At 44.3% G+C, this 15145-nt stretch overlaps 1 protein-coding gene across 2 annotated transcripts in view; it reads left to right on the top strand.

The window, feature by feature from the left end:
- The first annotated feature begins 2959 nt into the window (after positions 1–2959).
- LOC126248848 (uncharacterized) overlaps positions 2960–15145 on the top strand; it is a 292144-nt gene continuing 279958 nt past the window's right edge. Inside the window, exon 1 of one of the 2 annotated variants that reach the window (XM_049950271.1) lies at positions 2960–3072. The gene's annotated coding sequence lies outside the window, so the exon portion shown is untranslated. The remainder of the gene's footprint in view (positions 3073–15145) is intronic. The other variant, XM_049950272.1, reaches the window with a different exon arrangement.

A 15145-nucleotide genomic window follows, 5' to 3' on the forward strand; every position in this document is an offset into this window, starting at 1 on the left:
AAGGACGACCCATCCTTAATTCATTATTATTTTCTGCAAGCACGGGAACAGACCTCAAAACTTTAATATGACAGTCACATAAGTAAACTATCAATATTTTATCGAGCCATTAAGTTCTTTTCATATGAGGGATATGTCCTGCTGGAAAAGGGAAAAGAAGCGAACCAGCTGAAAAATGTTCCTATTTGAGCACAAAACAGGCTAATATGCTCCTGTTTAAATTCAAAGACTCTGGCTGAAAAGTGGAGTACCAGCTGTGTCATCCTACCTTTCTCAGCATCTCTAATGGTTCAAATGGCTCTGAGCACTATGGGACTTAACATCTGAGGTCACCAGTCCCCTAGAACTTAGAACTACCTAAACCTAATTAACCTAAGGACATCACACACATCCATGCCTGAGAGGCAGGATTCCGACCTGCGACCGTAGCGGTAGAAGACAATAGTAGTGTGAGAGAAAGAGACGGTCACAGTGGCAATGGAATATACACTACTGGCCATTACAATTGCTACACCAAGAAGAAATGCAGATGATAAACGGGTATTCATTGGACAAATATATTATACTAGAACTGACATGTGATTACATTTTCACGCAGTTTGGGTGCATAGATCCTGGGAAATCAGTACCTAGACAAACCATCTCTGGCCGTAATAACGGCCTTGATACGCCTGGGCATTGAGTCAAACAGAGCTTGGATGGGGTGTACAGGTACAGCTGCCCATGCAGCTTCAACACGATACCACAGTTAATCAAGAGTAGTCACTGGCCTATTGTGACGAGCCAATTGCTCGGCCACCATTGACCAGACGTTTCCAATTGGTGAGAGATCTGGAGAATGTGCTGGCCACGGTAGCAGTCGAACATTTTCTGTATCCAGAAAGGCCCGTACAGGACCTGCAATATGCGGTCGTGCATTATCCTGATGAAATGTAGGGTTTCACAGGGATCGAATGAAGGGTAGAGCCACGGGTCGTAACACATCTTAAATGTAATGTCCACTGTTCAAAGTGCCGTCAATGCGAACAAGAGGCGACCGAGGCGTGTAACCAATCTCACCCCATACCATCACGCCGGGTGATACGTCAGTATGGCGAGGACGAATACACGCTTACAATGTGCGTTCACAGCGATGTCGCCAAACACGGATGCGACCATCATGATGCTGTAAACAGAACCTGGATTCATCCGAAAAAATGACCTTTCGCCATTCGTGCACCCATGTTCGTCGTTGAGTACACCATCGAAGGCGCTCCTGTCTGTGATGCAGCGTCAAGGGTAACCGCAGCCATGGTCTCCGAGCTGATAGTCCATGCTGGTGCAAACGTCGTCGAACTGTTCGTGCAGATGGTTGTTGTCTTGCAAACGTCCCCATCTGTTGACTCAGGGATCGAGACGTTGTTGCACGATCCGTTTCAGTCATGCGGATATGATGCCTGTCATCTCGACTGCTAGTGATACGAGGTCGTTGGGATCCAACACGGAGTTCCCTATTACCATCCTGAACCCACCGATTCCATATTCTGCTAACAGTCATTGGATCTCGACCAACGCGAACAGCAATGTCGCGATACGATAAACCGCAATCGCGATAGGCTACAATCCGACCTTTATCAAAGTCGGAAACGTAATGGTACGCATTTCTCCTCCTTACACGAGGCACCACAATAACGTTTCACCAGGCAACGCCGGTCAACTGCTGTTCGTGTATGAGAAATCGATTGGAAACTTTCCTCATGTCAGCACGTTGTAGGTGTCGCCACCGGTGCCAACCTTGTGTGGATGCTCTGAAAAGCTAATCATTTGCATATCACAGCATCTTCTTCCTGTCGGTTAAATTTCGCGTCTGTAGCACGTCATCTTCATGGTGTAACGATTTTAGTAGCCGGTAGTGTAGTTGACAGTGACAGAACAGTCATAGGAAAAGAGTGAGGGAGACAATGCCACTGGGAGAGGAATAAAGTCAAGGAGAAAGTGGAAGTGGGTGAAGGTGATAATAAGAGACAGAGTCTATGACAGTGACAGTGAGGAAGAGAGAGACAGTGACATTGAGAAATGAGACAGCAGCAGTGGGAGGGAATGAATGCGATAGCAGCAGTCAGAGAGAGCAAGAGGGAGGTAGAGATAGTGAGAGATCACAGCAATAGTTGGACAGAACGAAGGAGGTGGCTGTGAGGCAGCAGACACTGATAGAGAGAGGCAGAGAAATAATGGCAATGAGTTGGGCTGAATGAGTGAGTGAGAGTATGCAACTGGGAGTGGATAGACATGGGTGACTAGTGGGTGTGAGTGAGTTAACGTTAGGGAAGCTTGTGGGAGTGACGGGTGAGTTGCATGAAGAAAAAAAAATGGCTCTGAGCACTATGGGACTCAACATCTTAGGTCATAAGTCCCCTAGAACTTAGAACTACTTAAACCTAACTAACCTAAGGACATCACACACACCCATGCCCGAGGCAGGATTCGAACCTGCGACCGTAGCAGTCCTGCGGTTCCGGACTGCAGCGCCAGAACCGCTAGACCACCGCGGCCGGCTGCATGAAGAAAAGAGCGCGAATATGTTCGCATGCCAAAATTTCTGGCAACATTTTCAGAGGTGCGGAGGACGATAAAATGAGGTGGCTGGTACCCCAATTTTCAGTCAGTCTTATAAAACAGGAGCATATTAACCTTTCTGTGCTCCGATAGCAGAATTTTTCCGCTGATTTGTACATGTATGTTAATCGGATTTCTTTTCAATGTCGTGTAATAATAGAGGCGCTACCTGGCCTAAGTCGTCCGACCCCAACGTTAGGTAAGGCTACAGTGTGGAAATAGTGAACGCCCATTGTTGTTTAGTATCGGTATTATTCGCGGAGCGGCTTTGTGTGTGAGCAGGCGTGGGCGCCTCGTGCGGCAACCGAGTTCCGCCCCCACCAGGGAAACGATTTTGCGTCACGTCCTCTGTCAGCGTCCCAAGGGCGACGGAAAAGCTCAAACTTGTGATCGCCGCAGGTACGTCAGCAGTTGCACCGCTCGCCTTGCCGGCTTCGCTGACAGTTCCTGACTCCACTCACAAGCGCAGTCCTGCAGGTAAGCTGTAATCTTCTCCTGATGTTAATATGCTTGCACAGATCGAATTGCTCTCGTTCATTTCGCATCAGTAATATCATTCACATCTGTGGAGCTGAAGTGGTGTTCTTTAACAGAGCGGAGTATACAGCTGGAAAAGTGTACGTCACTCGGGAACTGTTACGCATGGGGGTCCGCAGAAATTTGACCAAAAGGGGACAAGATTCTGAAACTGCCACTTTATGTATAAGTGATTTCGGGAGTTTGAGAACGTGTTGGCCCTAAGAACTTAATTTGACAGGAAGTACGTAAAACGTGAATCTCAAATACGTATATTTTTTAAGATAAGATTACTTTGATACCGATCAGATAAGCTATTTCATTAGTAGATACTAACTACACCTCTCGACATTATTAATACGAATATGGACGTCATCTTTTTTATTTAAAAATCTGAAATTACCTATCCAGTGGTTCCAACGAGTTATGAAATAAAAGATAGAAAATATTCGGAAAATATATTTCTATCAAAATATATCAGTACTGTTAGGCTAATACTGAAAAGTAACAGTGTGAAACAGAAAACAGTATCAGATCCACTGACAAGTCCTGTTGGATATCAACAAAAACAACCGTCAAAAAGTGCACTGCTTAATACTCCTCAAGGTGTTGAAACATGAAATAAACTTATAAAAAGTTACGATTCAGTTTCACAACTTATGGTGTTATTGCACCGTCATCGTGACTTGTATTTTTCTATTTTTGACTTACAAAACAAAACTGTGTTTTGAAAACTACATTTTTTTTATATGTTTGGGTAAAGTGTAACGTGTAACCCAGGGCCAGCATTCGGCGAGATGAATACGATAAATCTTCTAAAACAACTCTCACACTGGCCATTACAACCGTCTGTCAGTAGCCTAGGACTCATCCAAGATAGTCCTTGTTCCCCAGTTTGGCACATTATTGTTCAATTATGCCAACTGGACTCCGCTATTCGTAACACTATGACTGCATTTTGAGCTGTGTTGAAAAGACTGGGGTCTCCGTTCGGCAATGTTACGTAAGGGTTTGCCTCCGTCATGACTGCAGAACAGCGCCAAGGAAATGGCATCATTTACCGTGAACAGCCGTACAACCAAACAAGCCCAAGTTATGTAGTGCTTGCGAAAGCCATGGTGTTTCCCTTGCGCTTAGAAATGTGAAATTTGTGGCTTAGTAGCATCACAGTCAATCATTTGCTTGGGGGGAGGGGAGGGGGTCAGAATTAAGTCTGTGGGCCTAACTCAGATTTCGGATCCCCCTTACGGACGCCTATCCTGTTCTGCCTCTGACATATTTTCTACGGCATGAGTCATCCGCACAAGGCTCCTTAGCCGCCCAACTTTTTTATCACGTTTCTGTAGTGTTCTTATTGCAAAAGGCTGAGAAAGAATTTTAACGAGTTTTACTGTCATGATTAAAAGTCGTTCTCACACAGAATACAGTGCACGGGTTGACTTCCGCATATACTAGTCCTTCCTCGCTCCCAATTTACGTCAGTCACCGAAATGAAAGACACGAGGGGATGTGACCAGTAGAGCTCGGATTTGAATGACAGAGAAAACAGCGAACTATGCAAGCATTTATGGCCTAAAACTTATATAAATATGGCCAAAAACTTATGTAAATATGACCTTAAAAATAAAAAAATTACTTTATAATTTATTGAAAAAGCGTTCTTGTTGGTTATTTATGTACTATGTGGTACATAATTCATTTCTGAACAAATTGTGGGTATATTACTTACTTTTTGCAGTGTTTGAAACTAAATAGCATTTATTTTTTAGATGTCTATATGAGTCTGAAAAAACATAAAGTACAGTGAAAACAATAACACATATCCAAAAAATAAAGCCACGTTTTTACTACTGCACACCGCCTGTTTCAAGTAGTCCAAATTAACTAACATGTCCTATCAATCTTCAACTTCTGCAGAGTTGTTGCATTGGATCACAAGCTACATTTTTAAGATCCCCGTTTTCAAAGATCTACGGTTGTCGCTGAGGGTAGTTTTGTACATGGAAAAATCACTCTCTATACCATAGGACGACACAGGAACGTATTTGAAGGCGGCGAAGTCACTGCATGCCCTGTTTGGTTCATTCTACATCTACACCTACTTGAACACTCTGCAAATCACATTTAACTGCCTGGCAGAGGGTTCATCAAATCATCTTCACAATTCTCTACTATTCCAATCTCGTATAGCGCGCAGAAAAAACTAACACCTATATTTTCCGTGCGAGCTCTGATTACCCTTATTTTATAAAGATGATCGTTTCTCCCTATGTAGGTCGGCGTCAACAAAACATTCTCTCATTCGGAGGAGAAAGTTGGTGACTGAAATTTCGAAAGCAGATTCCGCCGCAACGAAAAACGCCTTTGTTTTAATGATGTCCACCCCAAATCCTGTATCATTTCAGTGACACTCTCTTCCCTATTTCGCGATGATACAAAACGTGCTGCCCTTCTTTGAACTTTCTCGATGTACTCCGTCAATCCTATCTGGTAAAGATCCCACACCACGCAGCGGTATTCTAAAAAGGACGACAAGCGTAGTGTAGACAGCCTCCTTAGTAGATCTGTTACATTTTCTAAGTGGTCTCCCGGTCACGTTCTCGCTTCCTGAGCACGGGGTCCCGAGTTCGATTACCGGCGGGGTCAGGGATTTTCACTTACCTCGAGATAAGTGGGTGTTTGTGTTGTCTTCATCATTTCATCTCATCATTCATGAAAGTAGCGACATTGGACTGAGCAAAGTTTGGGAATTGGTACGGGCGCTGATAACCGCGCAGTTGAGCGCCCCACAAACTAAACATCATCATCTATGTGTCCTGCTAATAAAAGTCAGTCTTTGGTTAGCCTTCCCCACAACATTTTCTATGTGTTGCTTCCAATTTAAGTTCTTCGAAATTGTAATTCCTAGGTATTTATCAGAATTTTTTTTAGATTGACTAATTTATCATGTACCTGAAGTTTAACGGATTCCTTTTAGAACTCATGTGGATGATCTGACTCTTTTCGTTATTTAAGATCAATTGCCAATTTTCTCACCCTACAGATATCTTTACTAAATCGTTTTGCAATTTTTTAAATCTTCTGATGACTTTACTAGTCGATAAACGACAGCGTCATCTGAAAACAACCTAAGACGGCTGCTCATGTTGTCTCCCAAATCGTTTATATAGATGAGTAACAGCAAATGGCCTATAACACTACCTTGCGGAACGCCAGAAATCACCGCGTGACTGCTACGGTCGCAGGTTCGAATCCTGCCTCGGGCATGGATGTGTGTGATGTCCTTAGGTTAGTTAGGTTTAAGTACTTATAAGTTCTAGGGGACTGATGACCTCAGATATAAAGTCCCATAGTGCTCAGAGCCATTTGAACCATCGCCTGAAATCACTTCTGTTCTTTCCGTCAGTTATTACGAACTGTGACCCCCCTGGCAGGAAATTACGAAATGTCTTCAAATTTTGTGGCATTCCCAGAAAGACTGTCACTAGAAATGAAATGATCGTAAGGCATCGTTGTCCGGGACGTCTCATTCGGGTTCGGCAGCGACTTGCGGCCGATAATGAAGATGAAATTGTGATGAGGACAACACAACACACAGTCCAAGAACGAAGAAAAATCTTCACCCCAGACGGGAATCGAACCCGGGCCCGGTGCATGAGAGGCAAGCATGTTACCACCCAGCTTTTTTTTTAATCTCATTTTGTTCGCGTTCGTTCGTTGTATCTGCTCGGGGCATACGTCGTAAGACACCCGTTTAAGTTCGTTGTTGATCGATTAACTCAGTTTTTTTATTACAGAGGGCAGTTAACCCTCTGACCGGCAGCCGGCAGCTAAGCAGGCGGACTAGACTGTCACTAATTTTGCACAGTTCTTCACTTTGTCAGCCACATGAGCACAATCCAGACCTATCTCACTCTCCACATGTTGCACAATATCCAGGGCGCCACACAGTTGAGTATTAGTAGCTTCCAGACGTGTGATGGCTTTTGATACCACTGAAAAGTTGACGTTGATGTTTGCTAAGTTTCCAGACAAGGTACCTGTAAGGACCTCTTCCACAGTATTGATAGCACTTGCATAATCGATATCAAGCTCACAAAAGATAGTCTTTATTATTATTATTATTTAGTTGGTGCAGTAATACTAAGCAGTATTAAGCCAAGAACCCCATCGTGTAAGAACAAGCTTAAGGGGAAGGGGCAATGAAAGCGCTTGTCCCTTGAATTTCTGCACACGTAGCGAAACTTTCTAATAGATTTTCTTCCCACTGGAAATTAATTTGTCCACATCAGGGTAATGTGATCGCACCCCTTCTGCAACTCTGAGTAGCACAGGCACAAGGTAAGTGACGTACACTATACAGGGAAAGAGAATCTGAAGTCTTTTCAAAATTGCAGCTGTCGAGCTGTTTACTCCTTCGAGAGCTTCCCGCGTTAAGAACAACATTTCTCCAGGCCCGTCAACTTTTAGTACACCAACAACAACGTTTGCAACGTATTTTCCACCCACATCGGTGATCTCGTCTATGGACACCCAGACCTTACGTCAGCAACACTAATTCTTATTTTGTTGAGCACCTCCTCGTAGCACCCAATGTAGATTCATCTGGAACTGAATGTTTTGTGTACTTCGCCAAGAACTGCCTGAAACGTGGATTCTTTGGATTTTCCAGTGGGATGTTGTAAGACACCATCATCTCACACAAGTGCTTGAAGAATTTTCAGCACTTATCTTCACACAGCTGCTGCGATTGATCGCATTACAGTGTTCTTCCAAAACGCTTTTCTGCACTAACTTTAATGTTACATAGTTTACAAAACAATATTTCCCCGTCAGTGCTGAAGAACTTCTCTCCAAAATCACGAACAAAACCTCGCAACTTTATGGTGTTGGAGTACATTACTTTCGGCATGTTGAACCATACTGAATCTGTATTCAAACTGAACAGTGTGACCACGTGTGCAATTTTTATTATTTCGGAATCCGTCTTTCTTGTCTTCGAGAGCGTTTTGTCGACTGCACGAAACCATGTCTTACGTAAGTGAACCGACTATTGTGTTACGCTACTTGTCTAATATAGTCCTTGTGTTACGCTGCTTGTCTGTTATAGTTCTGATAAATAACGCTTTGTAGTAACTGTTGTGTTTCTTTGTGACAATATCACCCGAAACATTGTCTTATGAGCAACATTTTCATCTTTTTGTTCTTTTATCCTTAAACTTACGAGGAATATATGCATTTTTGGCAAAAGTTGGCCGAAATGTGACCTATTAATAAAATAGTGTAAATATGACTTTAAAAATCACAGTAAAAATACATTTTTCTACTTCAATACCTGGATTCTTGCACAAATTGTTGTAGAATCCACCTTAAGGCGAAAAAATTTACTTCTTATTAAGATCCGGGCCCTAATGATGGTTGGTATGAAAGGTGCACCACACAGTTTCAGAAAGGCTTTATGAGAAATTTTCGTAAGTACTAACAACCTCAGTTAAGGGCGTAGAGCAATTCGCTTAGTTATGGACGCAGGGCAATTCGCTTTGTCTGCAGCTCTGGTACCTATTGCCATTCTTCTCTGAATTTTTTCCTGCGAACCACATGCAATCATTCCCTCACATTCTGGAACTCGTTACTGAGGTGCTAAATGTCGAGATTACAAAACTGCACTCGACTTTTCTCCCGAGAAGAAATAGTACGCTACATACTACCCGTAAACGCTCTTCAATGGAAGTGTGTTATGGCAGTCGCAGAAACAAGCGTATCGAATTTATGGCTGTACTTTAACAGAGCGCCACAACTTAAGTTGAGATAAATGTACATAGTGTTTGTATCGTATTATTTCTCTTTCAAACAGACGGAAACATCTGCCTTTTCTATCAGGTGCGCAATTATTCTACCTCTAATTGTCTCGTACATCGACATACGTACTGTAAAAACCACTGTGAAGTGAACACCAGGCGTCATGTCACAGATTGCGCGGCCTCTCCCGCTGGAGGTTCGCGCCCCCCCTCGGGCTTAGGTGGGTGTGTTGTTCTTAGGATAAGTTAGTTTAAAGTTAGTTTAAGTAGTGTGTAAGTCTAGGAACCGATGACCTCAGCAGTTTGGTCCCTTAAGAATTCACACACATTTGAACACCTATGTTATGATAGATACCACTTGACGAGATATGCTGTATTGAATTTTTCTCTGATATTCTGATGATCGACCATACCCGAAACGGGTAATAAAAAAAAGTATTGAGAAGTTGACTCTTTTTATTGACGGCATAAGGTGGTGATAAGGACGTGCTCAGTTAGTCATTGGTAGGGCTTTTTCTCGTTTCAATTACGCACGGAGCACGGGAGAATGACTGTTTAAATACTTAAGTGCACTCTGTAATTAGTCCACGGGAGCAGCATGTAGCTGCCCGAACAATATCTCTAGTTTCTTCAATTAACACTGGTTCCTGAAACTTTATAAGTAGCCGTGTATCGTCAAAGATCTGTCTATTAAAGTTTTTCTTCATTTTCGGGGCGTTCTCCCACGGGTAAAACAAACCCGCGTTTGTTTGCGTAAGTTCAATATCGCCTGTTAATCCTACATGGTATAGGCCCACATACTTGCGCTATATTCTAAGAAGTGAGTCCGCAGCTCGTGGTCTAGTGGCTAGCGTTGCTGCCTCTGGATCACGGGGTCCCGGGTTCGATACCCAGCCAGATTGGGGATTTTCTCAGCCCGCGGACTGGGTGTTTGTGTTGTCCGTATCATCATCATCATTCGTGACAGTGGATAGATTGGATTGTGAAAAAAATTCGACTGCGTAAAAATTGAGACTTTGTAATGGCGCTGATGACAGCGCAGTTCAACGCCCCACAAACCAAACATCTAAGAAGTGACTTGTAAGCAGCCCCGTTTGTACACCGACTGTATTTTCCCAGTATCTCACTAATGTGCCGAAGTCTGCCACCTGACTTATCTACTACTGAGCCTATGTAATTATTACATTTCATATCCCTACAGATTTTTACAACCAGGTATTTGTACGAGTTGGCTGATTTCAGCGTTCTTAGCGTACTACATTTTTGCTGAATATTTATAAACATTTAAAACAAGTTCCATATCTTTGCACCTCTTTAAAATCGTGTCAAAATCTGACTGGTTATTTTGTGCTTAACTCCGAACTGAAGGACAGAAGTACAGATCATTGAAAGGAACCAAATGACCCTTTACTGTACTGGAAAGGAACATTATAAGGTACTTGTTTCATCTGGTCCTTCTATTAGGTCACAGCAGCGCAGCCACTTGAAGATATGATTTTTCTAACAATTATCTTCAGTACCACGATGCTGCCTAAGGCTGTAGCGAAACAAGACACAAGAGAGGATAACCTTTCGTAAGCCACCTAAACGTTAAATTTTCGAAACACTATGACACGGATAGACGCTATGAACCACAGTGACCTTTTCTGTATACTGGACTGCAGATGTAAGATGAATATATACTCTATTGTATGATCATGCAAGAGCATCTTCATTAAGTAGCTATGTTCAAGCACCGGTTTTACACGTATTCAAAGAATAAACTTTTTGCTATAATTTCTTTTCAGTGGCTCTCGTACGTTACATGTAGATAACTGATTTGCACTATGGCGCTTCATCTTGATAGTTTCACTCTTTTGTGTGGTTAGTGTAGAATATTTATTGCTTCAGGAATAGTGTAACAAGCTGCAGCTTAAAACAGCACACACATACATTCAATCCCAGTAATTTACTCAACATCTCATTAGCTTTCTCTCAAAATACAGCAATTATCTTTCCCAGTATGTAATACCAATTACGACTCCAGCAACCTAGGAATATACGCAGGCGCTAAGTAAGTAATGCAACATATTTTTTCCCTCACCCAATTTCGGTTGAAAAAATGAGGTATTTGCAGCGGGACATTGTGGGATATTCTCACATCAGCCTCTATAAGTTTCATGAAGTTCCAATAGGTGGCGGCGCTATACGTAGACTGCAAAATGGTGTCTGTAACGGAGGTGCGTTACAAGCAGAGAGCTTTTTTGAGTTTCCTTTGGCGGAAATCCATAGCATCGCAGATATTCACAGGCGCTTGCAGACTGTCTACGAAGACTGGCCGTGAACAAAAGCACGGTGAGTCGTTGGGTGAAGTGTCTTGTCATCATCGCATCAAGGTCGCGCATACCTGTCCGATCTCCCGCGTACCAGCCGGCTGCACAAAGACTCCTGCAGTGTTGGAATGTGTGTACACTCTCATTCGAGGTGATCGACGGATCACAATAAAACACCTCTCTGCACAACTGGACGTCTCTGTTGGCAGTGCTGACACACTCGTCCCCCAGTTATGGTACTAAAATGTGTGTGCCCACTGAGTTCCTCGCCGCCTATAAAGAGCAATGAAGGACCATCTGTAAGGAACAGCTTGTGCGTTACGAGGCTGATCATATAATTTCTTGTCGAACATCATCACAGGCGATGAAACACTGGTTCATGACTTCGAACCGGGAACAAAACGGCATGGTGTGGCGCCACACTACCTCTCCTCCGAAGAAAAAGTTCAAAACCGCGCCCTCAACAGATAAAGTCACGGCGACTGCCTCATGGGACTCTGAAGGCGTTATTCTGTTTCATGTCCTCCATCATGGTGCAACTATAAACTCAGGAAATTGAAGAAACGTCTTACCGTGTTCGTCGCCACAAAAATGCCAACGAACTTATCCTTCTCCATGACAACGCAAGGCCTGACCCAATGTGGATGATGGAGAGGTTATTGATGCAGCAAGACGTTGGCTCCGACGTCAACCAGTAGAGTGCTACCATGCGGGCATACAGGCCCTCCGAGTAAGGTGGAATAAGGCCTTCGTATTGGATGGAAACTACGTTGAAAAATAGGGTCGTGTAGCCAAAAGAGAGGAGAATAATTTGGTATATTGTAATCCCGAATAAAACCAACGTGCTTCCAGAAAAAAAATGTGAAGTAGTACTTATTGAACGCCCGTCATTATTTTTTATCTTGAGTTTAAGACACTTAAGAAAGAAAAAATTATTGATAATAACACCTACTACGAAAGATGACTGTGTAAACAAGTATATTAATAAATGGTAGTGACTTACGATATATTAGCAGAAGACACTATAAATAGTTTATAACTTTAGTTAATAGTTATTTCAATAGCTGATTAAAGATTTGAAAAATAAAAATACGTACAGGAATATATTGGAGAAGTCTATGTGGCCGCGGAACCATATTCTAGGTTACCACATTGCTCAGATCCGTTCACCCTGAACTGATGCTCGAGAAGAGTTCCTTATTTCCAGGTGAGCCCAGCTTCTTCTTTTTTCCGGCATTATCCCGCTCTCCATGGGGTCGGCATGTTAAACTAAATGATAGTGGCAGAGGTCGGCCGGATGGCCTTCCCCCTGGACGAAATTCGTGTACCCCATCTTTCATCCAGTGCTATTTTTTCGAAATATTTGTGAATCATGTAACTGGCTGGTTCAAACGGCTCTGAGCGCTATGGGACTTAACTTCTGAGGTCATCAGTCCCCTAGAACTTAGAACTACTTAAACTTAACTAACCTAAGGACATTACACACATCAATGCCCGAGGCAGGATTCGAACCTGCGACCGTAGCGGCTGCGCGCTTCCAGACTGTACCGCCTAGAAACGCTCTTCCACTCCGGCCGGTGACGCGGTGGTCTCGCGGTTCTAGGCGCGCAGTCCGGAACCGTGGGACTGCTACGGTCGCAGGTTCGAATCCTGCCTCGGGCATGGATGTGTGTGATGTCCTTAGGTTAGTTAGGTTTAAGTAGTTCTAAGTTCTAGGGGACTGATAACCACAGCAGTTGAGTCCCATAGTGCTCAGAGCCATTTGAACCATTTTGAACTCCGGCCGGTGAATCATGTAACTGAGGCGGGATGTGGGTCACATGTAGTCGGATGTAGGGAAAACGCCTAGAAACCACATCCAGGCAGTCCGGGTGAGTCGAATTTTGCCCATAACGTTGCAAATTATTATCTTCACAGCAAGGTTCTTCAATCACCATTATTACATAGTTTCCTCAATATACTGATTGTGCTATTCCTGCGTTTGGCAACCATGTGTGTAGTGACATCTGTTGTTAAGATGGACCGTGAGCTTTGTCGTTCCGCAATGAGCTACAACTCAGTTCACGGGCCTCAGTAAAACTTTGGAACCCAGATAACGTATTTAACTGAAATCTTGTATGACTGTAATTCGGATCTCAGTTCAGCCATACCGACTTAGCTTCCTATTACACACATCAAAAAAAAAGTTTTGCATAATCCCGGTTCCCAGACCTCCTGAAGATAGACGGCCGGCCGCGGTGGTCTAGCGGTTCTGGCGCCGCAGTCCGGAACCGCGGGACTGCTACGGTCGCAGGTTCGAATCCTGCCTCGGGCATGGGTGTGTGTGATGTCCTTAGGTTAGTTAGGTTTAAGTAGTTCTAAGTTCTAGGGGACTTATGACCTAAGATGTTGAGTCCCATAGTGCTCAGAGCCATTTGAACCATTTTTGAAGATAGACGGTGACTGTGGATATTGTATCACAGACACAGTCTCTTTGACTGTTCAGAGATGTCACTAAACACGCCAAAAGATGTAAACAACCATCCATGAGCAGCGCCTATTTGACGGAGTGGGTCCGACAGCCGATCAGTTCCAGTTATTCCACCAGGAAGGAGGTACACGGCTCGTGTTGTCTGTAGTTCAACCATGCCTAGACGGTCAATACTGCGGTTCGATCGCGTCCGCATTGTTACTTTGTGCAATAGGCTGCATGATGCACAACTCTACTCACGACGTCCATGGCGAGGTCCATCTTTGCAACCACGATACCATGCAGCACAGTACAGATGGGCCCAGTAACATGCCGAATGGCCCGCGCAGGATTGGCATCACGTTCTCTTCACCGATGAAGGGAAGTGTCCAGGCGTCTCGGAGTGAACCTAAGCGATGTTATTCGGACATGGAGGAGATACAAAGAGACAGGAACTGTCGATGACATGCCTCGCTCAGGCCGCCCAAGGGCTACTACTGCAGTGGATGACGTTAACTATGCATTATGGCTCGGAGGAAACCTGTCAGCAACGCCACCATGTTGACTAATGCTTTTCGTGCAACCACAGGACGTTGTGTTACGACTCAAAATGTGCACAATAGGCTGCATGATGCACAACTCTACTCACGACGTCCATGGCGAGATCCACCTTTGCAACCACGATACCACGCAGCACAGTACAGATGGGCCCAACAACATGCCGAATGGACCGCTCAGGATTGGCATCACGTTCTCTTCACCGATGAAGGGAAGTGTCCAGGCGTCTCGGAGTGAACCTAAGCGATGTTATTCGGACATGGAGGAGATACAAAGAGACAGGAACTGTCGATGACATGCCTCGCTCAGGCCGCCCAAGGGCTACTACTGCAGTGGATGACGTTACCTATGCATTATGGCTCGGAGGAAACCTGTCAGCAACGCCACCATGTTGACTAATGCTTTTCGTGCAACCACAGGACGTTGTGTTACGACTCAAAATGTGCACAATAGGCTGCATGATGCACAACTCTACTCACGACGTCCATGGCGAGGTCCACCTTTGCAACCACGATACCACGCAGCACAGTACAGATGGGCCCAACAACATGCCGAATGGACCGCTCAGGATTGGCATCATGTTCTCTTCACCGATGACTGCCGCATATGCCTTCAACCAGACAATCGTCGGAGACGTGTTTGAAGGCAACCCGGTCAGGCTGAACGCCTTAGACACACTGTCCAGCGAGTGCAGCAAGGTGGAGGTTCCCTGCTGTTTTGGGGTGGCATTATGTGGGGGCGACGTACGCCGCTGGTGGTCATGGAAGGCACCGTAATGGCTATACGATACATGAATGCCATCCTCCGATTGATATCGGCAGCGTAATGGCGAGGCATTCGTCTTCATTGACAACAATTTGCGCCCCCATCGTACACATCTTGTAATGACTTACTTCAGGATAACGACATCGCTCGAC

Source organism: Schistocerca nitens, chromosome 3, assembly GCF_023898315.1.
Source record: "Schistocerca nitens isolate TAMUIC-IGC-003100 chromosome 3, iqSchNite1.1, whole genome shotgun sequence".
NCBI lineage: Eukaryota > Metazoa > Arthropoda > Insecta > Orthoptera > Acrididae > Schistocerca > Schistocerca nitens.